This window comes from Macrobrachium nipponense, chromosome 1 (assembly GCF_015104395.2).
Source record: "Macrobrachium nipponense isolate FS-2020 chromosome 1, ASM1510439v2, whole genome shotgun sequence".
NCBI classification, from domain to species: domain Eukaryota; kingdom Metazoa; phylum Arthropoda; class Malacostraca; order Decapoda; family Palaemonidae; genus Macrobrachium; species Macrobrachium nipponense.
In genome coordinates, this window is record NC_087200.1 from 35,984,318 (window position 1) to 36,002,125 (window position 17,808).

Genomic DNA, 17,808 nt, shown 5'->3' on the forward strand with positions numbered 1-17,808 from the left:
CAGTCGCTTCAACAGGAGGATGAAAAATGAAGGAGACATTAGAGGAACAAGAACGACTAGTATCCGTGTGATAAACAATTCTATGACAAATGAAAACGAATAAGAATAATGCTTTGGTTGAAGAAAACAAGGTAAAAGGAAACATGTTCCGTAAATTTGGACGGCTGGAAGAAGCAAGTGAATGTTTCCTCAGAGTATTGGATATGGACGACGATCACGAGGACTACAGGCTAAGACTGGGATTATGCCTCTTGTTGCTTGGCAGACACAGGGAAGCTATGATGCAGCTTGAGAAATTAGATGATCAAGAAGATTTGGTTGCAGCTGCCAAAACCCTGCAAAGAATGCAACGTCATGGCTTCCCGCCCATACTACATCCTAGGTATTGCAGAGGATGCTAATTTTGAAGGCAATAAAGTGGGCCCTATAGGAAGCGGGCACTGAAGTTCAACCCTGATAACTGCCAAGGATCTGAAGAAGAGCGACATCGCAGAATGGATATCATGCAGAAGGTCAACTATGCTAATGATCTCCTATGCGATGCTGATGAAAGAAGAAGAATACGACGCAGTCAGGGAGTTCATCAAGGACCTGGCAGCTGAAGTGTTTCAAGATCCTCAGAAGGCAATGAAAGTAAAGAAGAAGAAAACCCGAAGGACAACGAAGAGGCCAAAACTAAAGGAAACTAGGAAGGAACAAACAGAAGAAAACAGCCTGTGATTAATCCAAATTATGAGGATTTTGACTTGTCACCAGGTGATGCTGCTGCATCGAGTTCCAGAGGCATTGCGATCTTCTTGGCCCATTCGATGGATTGACTGCAAGATGGGTGTTCACTGCTGCTCCCCCCGGCAGCAACCAGCAACGGGAGGTCCCCCCACCTCCTACACACCCATCCTGCAATCAAAACCATCGAATGGGCCAAGAAAATCGCACTGTCTCTGGAGCATGACGCAGCATCATCAACTGGAGACCAGTCGAAAGCCTTCACATGGGCCGTTTCTTTGTAGTTGTGAAGACAAGCGTTGTGATCGGTCTTTTCAACAGGCTTCCCTGGCAATTCTCTCGTCTTCCTGACAAAGGCAGAAGGACCAACTCTCAGGATGAAAGCGAACAGTTATTCGGGAGGAAGAGGACCAGCTCTCTCGATGAGAGCTAACAGCTGTTCGGAGGCTGGAGGACAAGCTCTCAAGATGAGAGCAACAACTGTGGCGGAGGGCCACAGGGCACCCTCTCTCCTGCCAAATGATACCCTCTGGAATAGGGATCGATACCAAATCACCTATGAGTGGAAAGCGACCTCTGGTGTGGCGTCAAAACCCTAAGTTAATGCCTTCTACTTCATATGTGAATTGCGTTATGTATTGCATGTTAAATCCCATCTTTTGCATATACTGTTGTGGCAACCTCTGGCGTGGCGTAAAAACCCATAAGTTCATGCCTTCTAAAGATGCAAAATATGGGTTATGCCAATGCATAATGGCTCCATACTGGCATATACTCTGTGGCAAGCCTCGGGCGGCGTAAAACCCCTAAGGTTCAATGCCTTCTATATATGCAAAATATGGGTTTATGCAATCATAATGGCTCCATTACTTGCTATACTCTGTGCAACCCTCTGGCGCGGCGGTAAACCCTAAGTTCAATGCCTCCTATATATGCAAAATATGGGTTATGCCATGCATAATGGCTCCATTACTTGCATATACTACTGTGGCAACCTCTGGCGCGGCGTAAAAACCCGTAAGTTCAATGCCTTCTATATATGCAAAATATGGGTTATGCAATGCATAATGGCTCCATTACTTGCATATACTACAGTGGCAACCTCTGGCGCGGCGTAAAAACCCGTAAGTTCAATGCCTTCTATATATGCAAAATATGGGTTATGCAATGCATAATGGCTCCATTACTTTCATATACTACTGTGGCAACCTCTGGCGCGGCTAAAAACCCGTAAGTTCAATGCCATTCTATATATGCATAATATGGTTATGCAATGCATAATGGCTCCATTACTTGCATATACTACTGTGGCAACCTCTGGCGCGGCGTAAAAACCCGTAAGTTCAATGCCTTCTATATATGCAGAATATGGGTTATGCAATGCATAATGGCTCCATTACTTTCATATACTACTGTGGCAACCTCTGGCGCGGCGTAAAAACCCGTAAGTTCAATGCCTTCTAAATATGCAAGATATGGGTTATGCAATGCATAATGGCTCCATTACTTGCATATACTACTGTGGCAACCTCTGGCACGGCGTAAAAACCCCTAAGTTCAATGCCTTCTATATATGCAAGATATGGGTTATGCCATGCATAATGGCTCCATTACTTGCATATACTACTGTGGCAACCTCTGGCGCGGCGTAAAAACCCCTAAGTTCAATGCCTTCTATATATGCAAAATATGGGTTATGCAATGCATAATGGCTCCATTACTTGCATATACTACTGTGGCACCTCTGGCGCGGCCGTAAAACCCAGTACATTCAATGCTTCTTATATATGCAAAATATGGGGTTATGCAATGCATAATGGCTCCATTACTTGCATATACTACTGTGGCAACCTCTGGCGCGGCAAGCGTCAAAAACCCGTAAGTTCAACAGCCTTCATATACTGGTGTAAAAAACAAAATAAGGGTTAGTGTTATGCAATGCATAATGGCTCCATTACTTGCATATACTTCTGTGGCAACCTCTGGCGCGGCGTAAAAACCCTAATTTAAGCCTTATATAGTTAAGGGTTCAAAGCATCTATATGCATATAGTCTAAAATGCAAGTTATATGCAAAATGCATAATGGCGCCATTACTTGCATATACTACTGTGGCAACCTCTGGCGCGGCGTAAAAACCTGTAAGTTCAATGCCTTCTATATATGCAAAATAAGGGTTATGCAATGCATAATGGCGCCATTACTTGCATATACTACTGTGGCAACCTCTGGCGCGGCCTAAAAACCCGTAAGTTCAATGCCTTCTATATATGCAAAATAAGGGTATGCAATGCATATGGCTCCATTACTTGCATATACTACTGTGGCAAACCTCTGGCGCGGCGTAAAAACCCGTAAGTTCAATGCCTTCTATATATGCAAAATAAGGGTTATGCAATGCATAATGGCTCGATTACTTGCATATACTACTGTGGCAACCTCTGGCGCGGCGTAAAACCCGTAAGTTCAATGCCTTCTATATATGCAAATATGGGTTATGCAATGCATAATGGCTCCATTACTTGCATATACTACTGTGGCAACCTCTGGCGCGGCGTAAAAACCCGTAAGTTCAATGCCTTCTATATATGCAAAATAAGGGTTATGCAATGCATAATGGCTCCATTACTTGCATATACTACTGTGGCAACCTCTGGCGCGGCGTAAAAACCCGTAAGTTCAATGCCTTCTATATATGCAAAATAAGGGTTATGCATTGCATAATGGCTCCATTACTTGCATATACTACTGTGGCAACTTCTGGCGCGGCGTAAAAACCCGTAAGTTCAATGCCTTCTATATATGCAAAATAAGGGTTATGCATTGCATAATGGCTCCATTACTTGCATATACTACTGTGGCAACCTCTGGCGCGGCGTAAAAACCCGTAAGTTCAATGCCTTCTATATATGCAAAATAAGGGTTATACATTGCATACTGGCTCCATTACTTGCATATACTACTGTGGCAACCTCTGGCGTGGCGTAAAAACCCGTAAGTTCAATGCCTTCTATATATGCAAAATATGGGTTATGCAATGCATAATGGCTCCATTACTTGCATATACTACTGTGGCAACCTCTGGCTGCGGCGTGTAAAAACCCGTAAGTTCAATGCCTTCTATATATGCAAAATATGGGTTATGCAATGCATAATGGCTCCATTACTTGCATATACTACTGTGGCAACCTCTGGCGCGGCGTAAAAACCCGTAAGTTCAATGCCTTCTATATATGCAAAATAAGGGTTATGCAATGCATAATGGCTCCATTACTTGCATATACTACTGTGGCAACCTCTGGCGCGGCGTAAAAACCCATAAGTTCAATGCCTTCTATATATGCAAAATAAGGGTTATGCAATGCATAATGGCTCCATTACTTGCATATACTACTGTGGCAACCTCTGGCGCGGCGTAAAAACCCGTAACGTTCAATACCTTCATATATGCAAAATAAGGGTTATGCAATGCATAATGGCTCCATTACTGGCATATACTACTGTGGCAACCTCTGGCGCGGCGTAAAAACCCGTAAGTTCAATGCCTTCTATATATGCAAAATAAGGGTTATGCAATGCATAATGGCTCCATTACTTGCATATACTACTGTGGCAACCTCTGGCGCAGCGTAAAAACCCGTAAGTTCAATGCCTTCTATATATGCAAAATAAGGGTTATGCAATGCATAATGGCTCGATTACTTGCATATACTACTGTGGCAACCTCTGGCGCGGCGTAAAAACCCCTAAGTTCAATGCCTTCTATATATGCAAAATATGGGTTATGCAATGCATAATGGCTCCATTACTTGCATATACTACTGTGGCAACCTCTGGCGCGGCGTAAAAACCCGTAAGTTCAATGCCTTCTATATATGCAAAATATGGGTTATGCAATGCATAATGGCTCCATTACTTGCATATACTACTGTGGCAACCTCTGGCGCGGCGTAAAAACCCGTAAGTTCAATGCTTTCTATATATGCAAAATATGGGTTATGCATTACCTAATGGCTCCATTACTTGCATATACTACTGTGGCAACCTCTGGCGCGGCGTAAAAACCCGTAAGTTCAATGCCTTCTATATATGCAAAATATGGGTTATGCATTGCCTAATGGCTCCATTACCTGCATATACTACTGTGGCAACCTCTGGCGCGGCGTAAAAACCCGTAAGTTCAATGCCTTCTATATATGCAAAATATGGGTTATGCAATGCCTAATGGCTCCATTACTTGCATGTACTACTGTGGCAACCTCTGGCGCGGCGTAAAAACCCGTAAGTTCAATGCCTTCTATATATGCAAAATATGGGTTATGCAATGCCTAATGGCTCCACTACTTGTATATACTACTGTGGCAACCTCTGGCGCGGCGTAAAAACCCGTAAGTTCAATGCCTTCTATATATGCAAATTATGGGTTATGCATTGCATAATGGCTCCATTACTTGCATATACTACTGTGGCAACCTCTGGCGCGGCGTAAAAACCCGTAAGTTCAATGCCTTCTATATATGCAAAATATGGGTTATGCAATGCATAATGGCTCCATTACTTGTATATACTACTGTGGCAACCTCTGGCGCGGCGTAAAAATCCGTAAGTTCAATGCCTTCTATATATGCAAAATAAGGGTTATGCAATGCATAATGGCTTCATTACTTGTATATACTCCTGTGGCAACCTCTGGCACGGCGTAAAAATCCGTAAGTTCAATGCCTTCTATATATGCAAAATATGGGTTATGCAATGCATAATGGCTCCATTACTTGCATATACTACTGTGGCAACCTCTGGCGCGGCGTAAATATCCATAAGTTCAATGCCTTCTATATATGCAAAATATGGGTTATGCAATGCATAATGGCTCCATTACTTGCATATACTACTGTGGCAACTTCTGGCGCGGCGTAAAAACCCGTAAGTTTAATGCCTTCTATATATGCAAAATATGGGTTATGCAATGCATAATGGCTCCAATACTTGCATATATAATGCAAAATATGGGTTATGCAATGCATAATGGCTCCATTACTTGCATATACTACTGTGGCAACCTCTGGCGCGGCGTAAAAACCCGAAAGTTCAATGCCTTCTATATATACAAAATATGGGTTATGCAATGCATAATGGCACCATTACTTGCATATACTACTGTGGCAACCTCTGGCGCGGCGTAAAAACCCGTAAATTTAATGCCTTCTATATATGCAAAATATGGGTTATGCAATACATAATGGCTCCAATACTTGCATATACTACTGTGGCAACCTCTGGCGAGGCGTAAAAACCCGTAAGTTCAATGCCTTCTATATATGCAAAATATGGGTTATGCAATGCATAATGGCTCCATTACTTGCATATACTACTGTGGCAACCTCTGGCGCGGCGTAAAAACCTGTAAGTTCAATGCCTTCTATATATGCAAAATATGGGTTATGCAATGCATAATGGCTCGATTACTTGCATATACTACTGTGGCAACCTCTGGCGCGGCGTAAAAACCCGTAAGTTCAATGCCTTCTATATATGCAAAATATGGGTTATGCAATGCATAATGGCTCCATTACTTGCATATACTATTGTGGCAACCTCTGGCGCGGCGTAAAAACCCGTAAGTTCAATGCCTTCTATATATGCAAAATATGGGTTATGCAATGCATAATGGCTCCATTACTTGCATATACTACTGTGGCAACCTCTGGCGCGGCGTAAAAACCCGTAAGTTCAATGCCTTCTATATATGCAAAATATGGGTTATGCAATGCATAATGGCTCCATTACTTGCATATACTACTGATGCAACCTCTGGCGCGGCGTAAAAACCCGTAAGTTCAATGCTTTCTATATATGCAAAATATGGGTTATGCATTGCATAATGGCTCCATTACTTGCATATACTACTGTGGCAACCTCTGGCGCGGCGTAAAAACCCGTAAGTTCAATGCCTTCTATATATGCAAAATATGGGTTATGCATTGCCTAATGGCTCCATTACCTGCATATACTACTGTGGCAACCTCTGGCGCGGCGTAAAAACCCGTAAGTTCAATGCCTTCTATATATGCAAAATATGGGTTATGCAATGCCTAATGGCTCCATTACTTGCATGTACTACTGTGGCAACCTCTGGCGCGGCGTAAAAACCCGTAAGTTCAATGCCTTCTATATATGCAAAATATGGGTTATGCAATGCCTAATGGCTCACTACTTGTAATATACTACTGTGGCAACCTCTGGCGCGCGTAAAAACCCGTAAGTTCAATGCCTTCTATATATGCAAATTATGGGTTATGCATTGCATAATGGCTCCATTACTTGCATATACTACTGTGGCAACCTCTGGCGCGGCGTAAAAACCTGTAAGTTCAATGCCTTCTATATATGCAAAATATGGGTTATGCAATGCATAATGGCTCCATTACTTGCATATACTACTGTGGCAAACTCTGGCGCGGCGTAAAAATCCGTAAGTTCAATGCCTTCTATATATGCAAAATAAGGGTAATGCAATGCATAATGGCTTCATTACTTGTATATACTCCTGTGGCAACCTCTGGCACGGCGTAAAAATCCGTAAGTTCAATGCCTTCTATATATGCCGAATATGGGTTATGCAATGCATAATGGCTCCATTACTTGTATATACTACTGTGGCAACCTCTGGCGCGGCGTAAAAACCCCTAAGTTCAATGCCTTCTATATATGCAAAATATGGGTTATGCAATGCATAATGGCTCCATTACTTGCATATACTACTGTGGTAACCTCTGGCGCGGCGTAAAAATCCATAAGTTCAATGCCTTCTATATATGCAAAATATGGGTTATGCAATGCATAATGGCTCCATTACTTGTATATACTACTGTGGCAACTTCTGGCGCGGCGTAAAAACCCGTAAGTTTAATGCCTTCTATATATGCAAAATATGGGTTATGCAATGCATAATGGCTCCAATACTTGCATATATAATGCAAAATATGGGTTATGCAATGCATAATGGCTCCATTACTTGCATATACTACTGTGGCAACCTCTGGCGCGGCGTAAAAACCCGAAAGTTCAATGCCTTCTTATATATACAAAATAGGGGTTTATGCAATGCATAATGGCACCATTACTTGCATATACTACTGTGGCAACCTCTGGCGCGGCGATAAAAACCCGTAAATTTAATGCCTTCTATATGATGGCAAATATGGGTTATGCAATACATAATGGCTCCAATACTTGCATATACTACTGTGGCAACCTCTGGCGAGGCGTAAAAACCCATAAGTTCAATGCCTTCTATATATGCAAAATATGGGTTATGCAATGCATAATGGCTCCATTACTTGCATATACTACTGTGGCAACCTCTGGCGCGGCGTAAAAACCCGTAAGTTTAATGCCTTCTATATAATGCAAAAATATGGGTTTATGCAATGCATAATGGGCTCCAATACTTTGCATATAACTACTGTGGCAACCTCTGGCGAGGCGTAAAAACCCGTAAGTTCAATGCCTTCTAGATATGCAAAATATGGGTTATGCAATGCATATTGGCTCCATTACTTGCATATACTACTGTAGCAACCTGTGGCGCGGCATAAAAAACCGTAAGTTCAATGCCTTCTAAATATGCAAAATATGGGTTATGCAATGCATAATGGCTCCATTACTTGCATATACTACTGTGGCAACTTCTGGCACGGCGTAAAAACGCGTAAGTTCAATGCCTTCTATATATGCAAAATATGGGTTATGCAATGCATAATGGCTCCATTACTTGCATATACTAATATGGCAACCTCTAGCGCGGCGTAAAAACCCGTAAATTCAATGCCTTCTATATATGCAAAATATGGGTTATGCAATGCATAATGGCTCCATTACTTGCATATACTACTGTGGCAACCTCTGGCGCGGCGTAAAAACCCGTAAGTTTAATGCCTTCTAAACATGCAAAATATGGGTTATGCAATGCATAATGGCTCCATTACTTGCATATACTACTGTGGCAACTTCTGGCACGGCGTGAAAACCCGTAAGTTCAATGCCTTCTATATATGCAAAATATGGGTTATGCAATGCATAATGGCTCCATTACATGCATATACTAATGTGGCAACCTCTGGCGCGGCGTAAAAACCCGTAAATTCAATGCCTTCTATATATGCAAAATATGGGTTATGCAATGCATAATGGCTCCATTACTTGCCTATACTACTGTGGCAACCTTTGGCGCGGCGTAAAAACCCGTAAGTTTAATGCCTTCTATATATGCAAAATATGGGTTATGCAATGCATAATGGCTCCAATACTTCCATATATAATGCAAAATATGGGTTATGCAATGCATAATGGCTCCATTACTTGCATATACTACTGTGGCAACCTCTGGCGCGGCGTAAAAACCCGTAAGTTCAATGCCTTCTATATATGCAAAATATGCGTTATGCCATGCCTAATGGCTCCATTACTTGCATATACTACTGTGGCAACCTCTGGTGCGGCGTAAAAACCCGTAAGTTCAATGCCTTCTATATTTGCAAAATATGGGTTATGCAATGCATAATGGCTCCATTACTTGCATATACTACTGTGGCAACCTCTGGCGTGGCGTAAAAACCCGTAAGTTCAATGCCTCATACAGTATGTGCAAACTATTTGATCCCATTGTGGCATCTCTCTTGGCTAGCTGGTGGAGCAGAGAAATGGGGAAGGGTCCATCCCTGGCTAAAATAAACCCCCCTTTCTATGATGCTCCATTGGCGAGGATGCCCCAGGGGTGAGATTGCTTGCGATCGCTAAAGGCCCGTAATTATATGTATGTATGTATGTATGTATATATATATACAAAAAATGTATGTATATTATATATAAATAATAATATACATACATATCATATATATACATATACGTATATATACACAAAGTGTATTCATGTACAGATACACAGCTAGGCAACTGTTTTTAGTTCACACTTACGCACACATAAATACACACACACATACACACACACACTCAGACAGACAGACAGACATATAACCACAACCACGCACACAAGTACACGCAATGCTTTGACGCACATCACCCACCGCTGCTCTTCATCAAAACGAACAGAAAAAATGAGGAGGAGCCTCCTTTAAATGTAGTGGAAGTGTGGCAGCTTTATTCAAACATTGTGTATAAAACAACAAGCCGGTGAATGTTAAATAAGGAGCTGGGAATAGGGAGTTTGGTAAAATGGGCTACAAATAACCCTAGGATATTCAGTGGGAACAATAATAATAATAAAAATTCAAAGGGATACTAATATTCTACCCGAGTAGTTGGAGGGGAAAAATAATTTAGGTAATTTAATATCAGTCCTTCTCGTGGTCAGGTCGGCAAGGTGACCTCGTTGTGATTATGGCATCGCGGGTTTGTTTCCCGCTACCGGACATCATGATCTCTTCAAATCTCTTTGAATTGGAGCTCAAGGCTTTGTAGTGACAAGCGTATAAAAAAAAAAGAATAAAAGAATTTGAGAAGTTAAGAGGGCATTGTGGCTATTACAATTTCATACGTATCTGGTAAAAATGACTTGTAGATTCTACATATCAGTCGTGATGTTTATGCCTGTCTGTCTGTTTGTTAACGTTTGTAAACAGGGGGAGTTACTTTGGGGTTCTGCAACTTAAGTATGTATGGAAGTGTAAAGACGTGAATTTACACACACACACACAGCAAACACTTGCACGGCAACACACACACACAACACACACACAATATATATATATATATATATATATATATATATATATATATTATACTTTATAATTAGTGTGACGTGTATAGATCGTTACGTCTACCCAAATATCAACTAAATAATTTGATTTGGAAAACAGCAGCCATTTTCTTTAGAATATCAGCTGATTTTTAGTAAACGCGGGAAACCCAAAACCCGCCATCTAGAGATAGAGAGTTCCCCAGGGGGTTTGAGACTTTTATCAGCTGTAGGGACGTATCTCAAAGGGAAGGGTGTAGGCAGTTGTACTCTTTAGACCTATACTTAACTCTCTTTCCTGTGACCCCTCTGCTGGCTGTATGCTTGTTTTCAGGATTTGCCTTGATCGTGGGGGGTTAAGCTGACCTCCAACCCCCAAGCAACCCAACTGAATTCTGTCTCAGTCGGCTGCGAGACCGTGATCTCGGACAGAGGTCAAACTACCTACCTTCCTGTTAGGCCTACCCAGGGTGTGAGTGGCGCGCCGATGACCCAGGCCTCGGACAAAGGGGTCCCCATACTTTTCTACAAAGAGCCACATTTTCTACAAAGGTCCACACTGAACACGACATCCAGGTACGTCTTGTGGAACAGCATATTGCCAGTCTCTCCCAACCTTTTATTATTTTGATCCTCATTCTCCCAATTCAATTTCCAGCAACAAAAGGAATTCATCCTTTGTTCCCTCTCACTGCCTCATGGCCGCATGCTTCCCCTTGTGTGATCGTCCCAGACCAATGGAGTCATTGCATACTTCAGTGAAACCTTAAAAGTTCTTCTCCCCAGTATTAGAGAATTAATTATCAAAGCAAGAAGTCATTTTTCCTTTTATCTTGTTATCTGGGATTCTTTTCCTAGATTCCATGAGTCACGTGCCGTCTCTCTGCCCGCAAGTGTGCATTACCCCAAGTGTAGAAAACAGCTATAACAGCTCAATGGAGCCATCATTTACCTTTTCTCCAGCCCAGCACGGGCCTTTAGTAAATAAAATAGCTTTAAGTAACGAGCTGAGTTTTCTGGCGACCTTCCCTCTAAAGAAATTAATAATAACTATCAGTTTACGGTAAGTTAAAGCAATTCCCTCTTGAAATCCCTCAATCACTTCCGTTTACGTATCTAGCCTCTCTCAAGGCCGCTATATACGTAACATTGTCGACCTTCGCCGAGGATATGAACCTAGCTTGCTTAAAAAAAGCTTGTAAATCGCGTTATCCGTTGTAAAACGTAAACTGTAAATTATTTTACAAAAAGCAAATCAAGCACACTTGCAGGGAAAGAAGACATGGCCACGGTAAGGTATTCCATTCATTAATATGATTATTCTATAACCTATGTTAGATTAAGGTACGTTTAAGTATTTTTATTGTAAAGTGTTTTAAACAAATGTGAAGGTAGAAATCTTATTATTGTAACGGCCAGAGCGCCGAGCGAGTTCGGTTATTTTGTAAATCGCATTGTTGTTGTAGGAGCTCACACGAACACGTGTGCAGATAGATGCCAGAAAGGACCACATCAAACTAGGAAGTGCTTTGCCAGGGTTTATTGCTGTATTAGAAAGCCTAGCTAGTTAGAGTGTTTTACTAATAGTTTACGGCAAAAGAGTGTACAATTCTTTTGTCTGTGATATGTTAGGATATTCATTTTTAACTTAGTTTTCATTCCAAGTGTTGGTAACGCTTACCTCTCAGCTTGAATTCAGCTTAGAGCACTCTCGCGCCTGCGCGGTCTCAACCAGCCTTCGTTTTCGCTCACAGCGGCAGCCATGTTTGTTATCTCTTTCAGAATTATTTAAACCATTTAAGCAAAGTAACGTAAGTCTCAAAGTTTTAACGTAAATAATATCAATCTCGGTACTAGTATCTATCGTCCTGCCAGAGAAATTAACGTAATTCGTCTTGAATAAGAAAGTAGAATTTTGTGTTGTAAATTGCCTTCGCATTTACAGAGAATCAGCTGATTCGCCCGCGCTGGTCAGCTCGCTCCCGTGTTTCACCTCGCATCGCTCACTCACTCGCGCGCTGAGCGAAAATTTCATTTCACTTAACGTAACCTCATTTACAATTGTTTGCTAACATCGTTTTCAAATCCTTACCGTAATTTTTCACTTGTCCTTACGTAAAGTTAACGTAAATCTTAAAAGTAGAGTCACTTGCAAGAACTGTTAACGTAAAACGCGTCTTTGTAAATTTCATATTGAAACGCAAATCATTTCATAAGCGCAAGCCGCTAACATTAACGTAAACATCGTTCACCGCGAGCGCGTTATCATTTTTCATAAAACGTTTTCAAAAGTAATTCGTTCAGTAAACGTTAACGTAAGTAAATCATTTAACGCAAGTTGCGTCATATTAAACTAACATTAGTAGTTCAATTCAAATATAAGGGAGTTCATTCATATATCATTTTCACCCTCTCCGAGAGAGAGAGAGAGAGAGATAGAGAGAGAGAGAGACCAGAATCCATTATTCACGAAGCCAAGAGTACTACATCTTACCATTAATTATAGCATGCAGAATTAACATTATTTTAGTCTCTTGTGTCTTTCATTTACACAGCGTGATACGTACGCGCATGTGCCATTGCAGTTTGCAAACATTTAGTTTGTTTCATTTACCGAGTACTCAGCGAGGGCCTGAGCATTTCTAAAATTTCCATTACCTGTCGTTGCCCGAGTGGTCTTGTTCATTTTATCCCAAAGACTTGCGTGTAACCGCAAGCACAATTCGCACAGTGTGCCACGCAAATTCATTACTTCCAGACAGGGAAGTCGTTACCAGTTTTAGGACTGGCCACCACCAGTGCACGTCAGGTCTTACCATTTTACAGTGCCACTAATTCTTGACACTGTCCATCGACTGGCTGCTGAAGTACTCCCACCTTTTACTTTCCTCTCCTCCACCACACTCTGCCCCGAACAGAGTGCCATTTCACTCGGTATAGCCTTGAGTATACTGCGTGTTAGTGTCCCGGGACACACCCATCACGATACCAGTGCTCCAAGGAAAACGCCTCCATAAAGGGCCTAATTGCACCTGTACAGGCCGTACAGGTAGCCATTAAACCTGCGTGTCCGTCCTTACGGAACGCCCAAATAATTAGTGTGTCCGTGTACAAGGGTCAGTGATCCTTCGGAACACTCAACAAGGGAACGCCTCCCAGAAGTGCCGCAATACCACCCCTAAGTGCTGACAAACCTGCGTGTCCGTCCTTACTGGAACGCCCAATTCCATTAATGTCCAGTGTACAAGGATCAGTGATCTTTCGAACCATCCCAAGGGAACGCCTCCCCCAAAGTGCCGCAATACCAGCACTACTAGTGCTGCCCAAGGAACGCCTCCTCATAAGTGCCACCGAGCACCCGTCTTTTCACTTTTCATTACCACGTCGCAGAACACATTTCCAAGTGAGTGCTACTTTCCACAGTAGGCACTCCCATTCCATTCAATACCCTTTTCCTGGCCTTTATTCTCATTTTCATCAGAGCCTCTACTGCAGCCTAAGGGAAAATGTCTTCCCCTGCTTCCCGCGACTTCTTTCCAGCCAGAGCTAGGGAAGCTCGGAGCCCTCATAACTCTGGCAAGGAGGCTGGTTACACTGACCAGCACTTGACCAGTGGATAGACGCAGCAGGCTGCCGCACGCCTGCAAGAAAAGAAAGTAAGAGAAAACCAGAGACAAGCCAAAGAAGCAGAAAGGAAGGCAAGGGAAGAGGAGCGAAAGCATGAGCTCGCTCTCAAGGAGAAGGAACTCGAAATCAAGCGGGAGAAGGCCCGTAAGGAGAGTATCTTAGCTCCAGCCACTCTGCCAGCTTCCAGCCCTGCACCCACTGTCTCCCTTAGTCCCGCCGTCTCTGGTCAGCCTGACATCCTTTCTATTTGTGAGCCTGGTCCTGATCCAGTGCCAGAGATAGAAATTCCTGCCGCATCCTGCCAGCCATTTACCCTTTTACCGCCTACCTCCTCCCTTTTGGAAGAGGTAAGCCCACCAGTTAACCCCAGACTTGTTTCCGAGGGTGATTCAACGGAGGTTCCCTTAACCTCCCCACGTCACATCACTGCCAGAGAGGACTCTTCACCTGTGCCAGAGCACACTGCCAGCCTTGGTGACTCTGCAGATTCGCAACCTGTGGGGCCATCTCGGCCTTATCATCCAGTGCCACGGAAGAGGTTCTGGAACAAGTTCTGCCGAGACTGTGGCCGCAAGGGTCACATGTCTGCCAACTATGGAGGGTGCGCAAACCACCATATTCCTGCCATCGCAATGGCCGTCACCAATCCTTCTTCACTAGGACCCCCAGCTAACAGGGCCTATAACAGTCGCACCCCTCCAAAGTCATTATCAGCCAAGCCACGTCAGAGCCTACGACGACTCTGGCGCTCAAGTCTCCCTGATACGGGAAGACAGAATTCCCCGAGGGGCTAACTTTGATAGACGTCGATTGATCACCATTGAAGGTATCAATCACATTAAACTGATCCTTCCGACCGTCCAATTGAGGGTCACCAGACCTCACTTCTCCAAAGAATGTACTCTTGCAGTTGCAAGCTACATCCCAGGAGGTTATGACCTCCTCCTAGGGCAAGACATGAAGTCTCCCTCACAACGTCCAAAAAGCCTAGGGGTCCTAACCCCATGTAAATTCACTCCAAAGCAAGGAGTCACCGAAACAAATTCTACTTCCTCTAGGAAGTACATCCACCAACAGTCTCCCCCGTTACCAAGGAGGGAGATTGACCATTCACAGTTCCGTTGCAAGACCTGTAACGTAATAGGGCACTCCACAAATTGGCCTAGGTGCCCTAGCAAGTTATGTGCAGCGGACACTGTCCAAGTCCCACAAGGCTTAGCCTTCCAAAAGAGACAGGACCCTCTGTCTCCCATAACCAAGGGCACGCTGAGAGGTATTGCACTCCGGTACCCGCCACAGGTCCAGTCGACCATCAACTCTCTGCCAGTACCACTTGGCAGCACTGAGCAGTGCCAAGCTCCGTCCAGCCTGGACGTAGAGCCCCACCCACCGAACTTTGACCTCTGCGCCTGGCCCCGAGCTAGCGCCGGCGCCTAACCCTTATCAAGGATCCTCCTACAGGAGATCCTCCAACACGGCATGGAGCTTACCACAGCCCATGGCCAATCATAGTTCCTTCTCGTTCATCCTTACCTCTGTCGCCCGAGGATGAACCCCCGGCAGACCTTACCTTTGTACCTCCTCTGGAAAACTAGGAACTGCCCGACCAGGAGTCAGCCTGGAGTTTTCCCCTCACGACGGTTGTCGCAGCAGCCGGAGTGAGGGCCTCCCCTGCAGTAGGTTCCACCTCTACGATGGTTGCTGCAGATACCGAAGTAGGGGGTTCTCCTGAAATCCCTCAGGCTACCACTGCCTCTGCTCCTGCCGGTGTTTCTGGCCTTTCCCCAGAGTCTGTGCCTCTGTCTACTCCTAGGACTGGTATAGCCAGGTCCTGGAGGAATAAGAAGAAGAAGAAGGAGGGACGTAACCAATCATTAACATATTAACAAAAAGAGCCACATGCTCTCCTTGACACCTGTGCCCGAGGTACAGTGTCGCATTCAATTGCAGAGTAATCCTGGCACCTACCCAGAGAAGGTAGCCAGCTTGATCTCTGCCAGTAAACTAACCCTCTAACCCCTAGAAATTGTGATACTAACCCTCACTTAAATATAATTACCTCATTGCATTTCCCTCCTGGTCAATTAACCACTCATCATCCCCACGCATCATTACCTCTCATTATGTATTTTAACAATTCCGTCGCTGAACTACTGCTGTGCGTACCACACTCTGGAATGATTGCGTCTTCATTTAACTGTATTGAGTAGGTTAGGCTAATGATTTAGTACCAGGGCATTAGGTTAGTAGCAAGTAGAATTTTCAAGTAACCTTATCTAGGGGTAGAGTAGACTGTCGTCACAAGACAACCCGTAGTTATTACTTAGGCTAGATTACATCACTACATGAAGTTAGTACACTTAGCATCTTTGCCTATAAGCTAGGTAGGCCATTGTAGTCAGCCGTATCGCTGCTCAAAAAACTTCAAGTTAGAGTAAGAGAACTGGGTAGTCGAGACGATCAATTTATTTAAGCCAAGACCTTCACGCCCGAAAGGGAGTGAATGCCTTCTTAACAGGGGGAGCTGTGACGTGTATAGATCGTTCGTCTACCCAAATATCAACTAAATAATTTGATTTGGAAAAACGGCAGCCATTTCTTTAGAATATCAGCTGATTTTTAGTAAACGCGGGAAACCCAAAACCCGCCAGCTAGAGATAGAGAGTTCCCCAGTTGGGGGAAAAGAGACTTTTATCAGCTGTAGGGATGTATCTCAAAAGGGAAGGGTGTAGGCAGATTGGTACTTCTTAGACCTATACCTTAAGCTCTCTTTCCTGTGACCCCTCTGCTGGCTGTATGCTTGTTTTCCAGGATTTGCCTTGATCGTGGGGGGTTAAGCTGACCTCCAACCCCCAAGCAACCCAACTGAATTCTGTCTCAGTCGGCTGCAAGACGTGATCTCGGACAGAGGTCAAACTACCTGCCTTCCTGTTAGGCCTACCCAGGGTGTGAGTGGCGCGCCGATGACCCAGGCCTCAGACAAAGGGGTCCCCATACTTTTCTACAAAAGAGCCACATTTTCTACAAAGGTCCACACTGAACACGACATCCAGGTACGTCTTGTGGAACAGCATATTGCCAGTCTCTCCCAACCTTTTATTATTTTGATCCTCATTCTCCCAATTCAATTTCCAGCAACAAAAGGAATTCATCCCTTTGTTCCCTCTCACTGCCTCATGGCCGCATGCTCCCCTTGTGTGATCGTCCCAGACCAATGGAGTCATTGCATACTTCAGTGAAACCTTTAAAGTTCCTTCTCCCCAGTATTAGAGAATTAATTAATCAAAGCAAGAAGTCATTTTTCTTTTATCTTGTTAATCTGGGATTCTTTTCCAGATTCCATGAGTCACGTGCCGTCTCTCTGCCCGCAAGTGTGCATTACCCCAAGTGTATGAAAACCAGCTATAACAGCTCAATGGAGCCATCATTTACCTTTTCTCCAGCCAGCACGGGCCTTTTTAGTAAATAAATAGCTTTAAGCAACGAGCTGAGTTTTCTGGCGACCTTCCCTCTAAAGAAATTAATAATAACTATCAGTTTACGGTAAGTTAAAGCAATTCCCTCTTGAAATCCCTCAATCACTTCCGTTTACGTATCTAGCCTCTCTCAAGGCCGCTATATACGTAAATATTTATATATATATATATATGTATATATATATATATATATATATATATATTTATGCTACGTTTATTGAAC

General features: G+C 43.4%; 1 protein-coding gene across 1 annotated transcript in view; it reads left to right on the plus strand.

Moving 5' to 3' along the window:
- LOC135219235 (transcription elongation factor SPT6-like) overlaps positions 1–17,808 on the plus strand; it is a 165,042-nt gene that overhangs the window by 7,574 nt on the left and 139,660 nt on the right. The window lies entirely within an intron of this gene.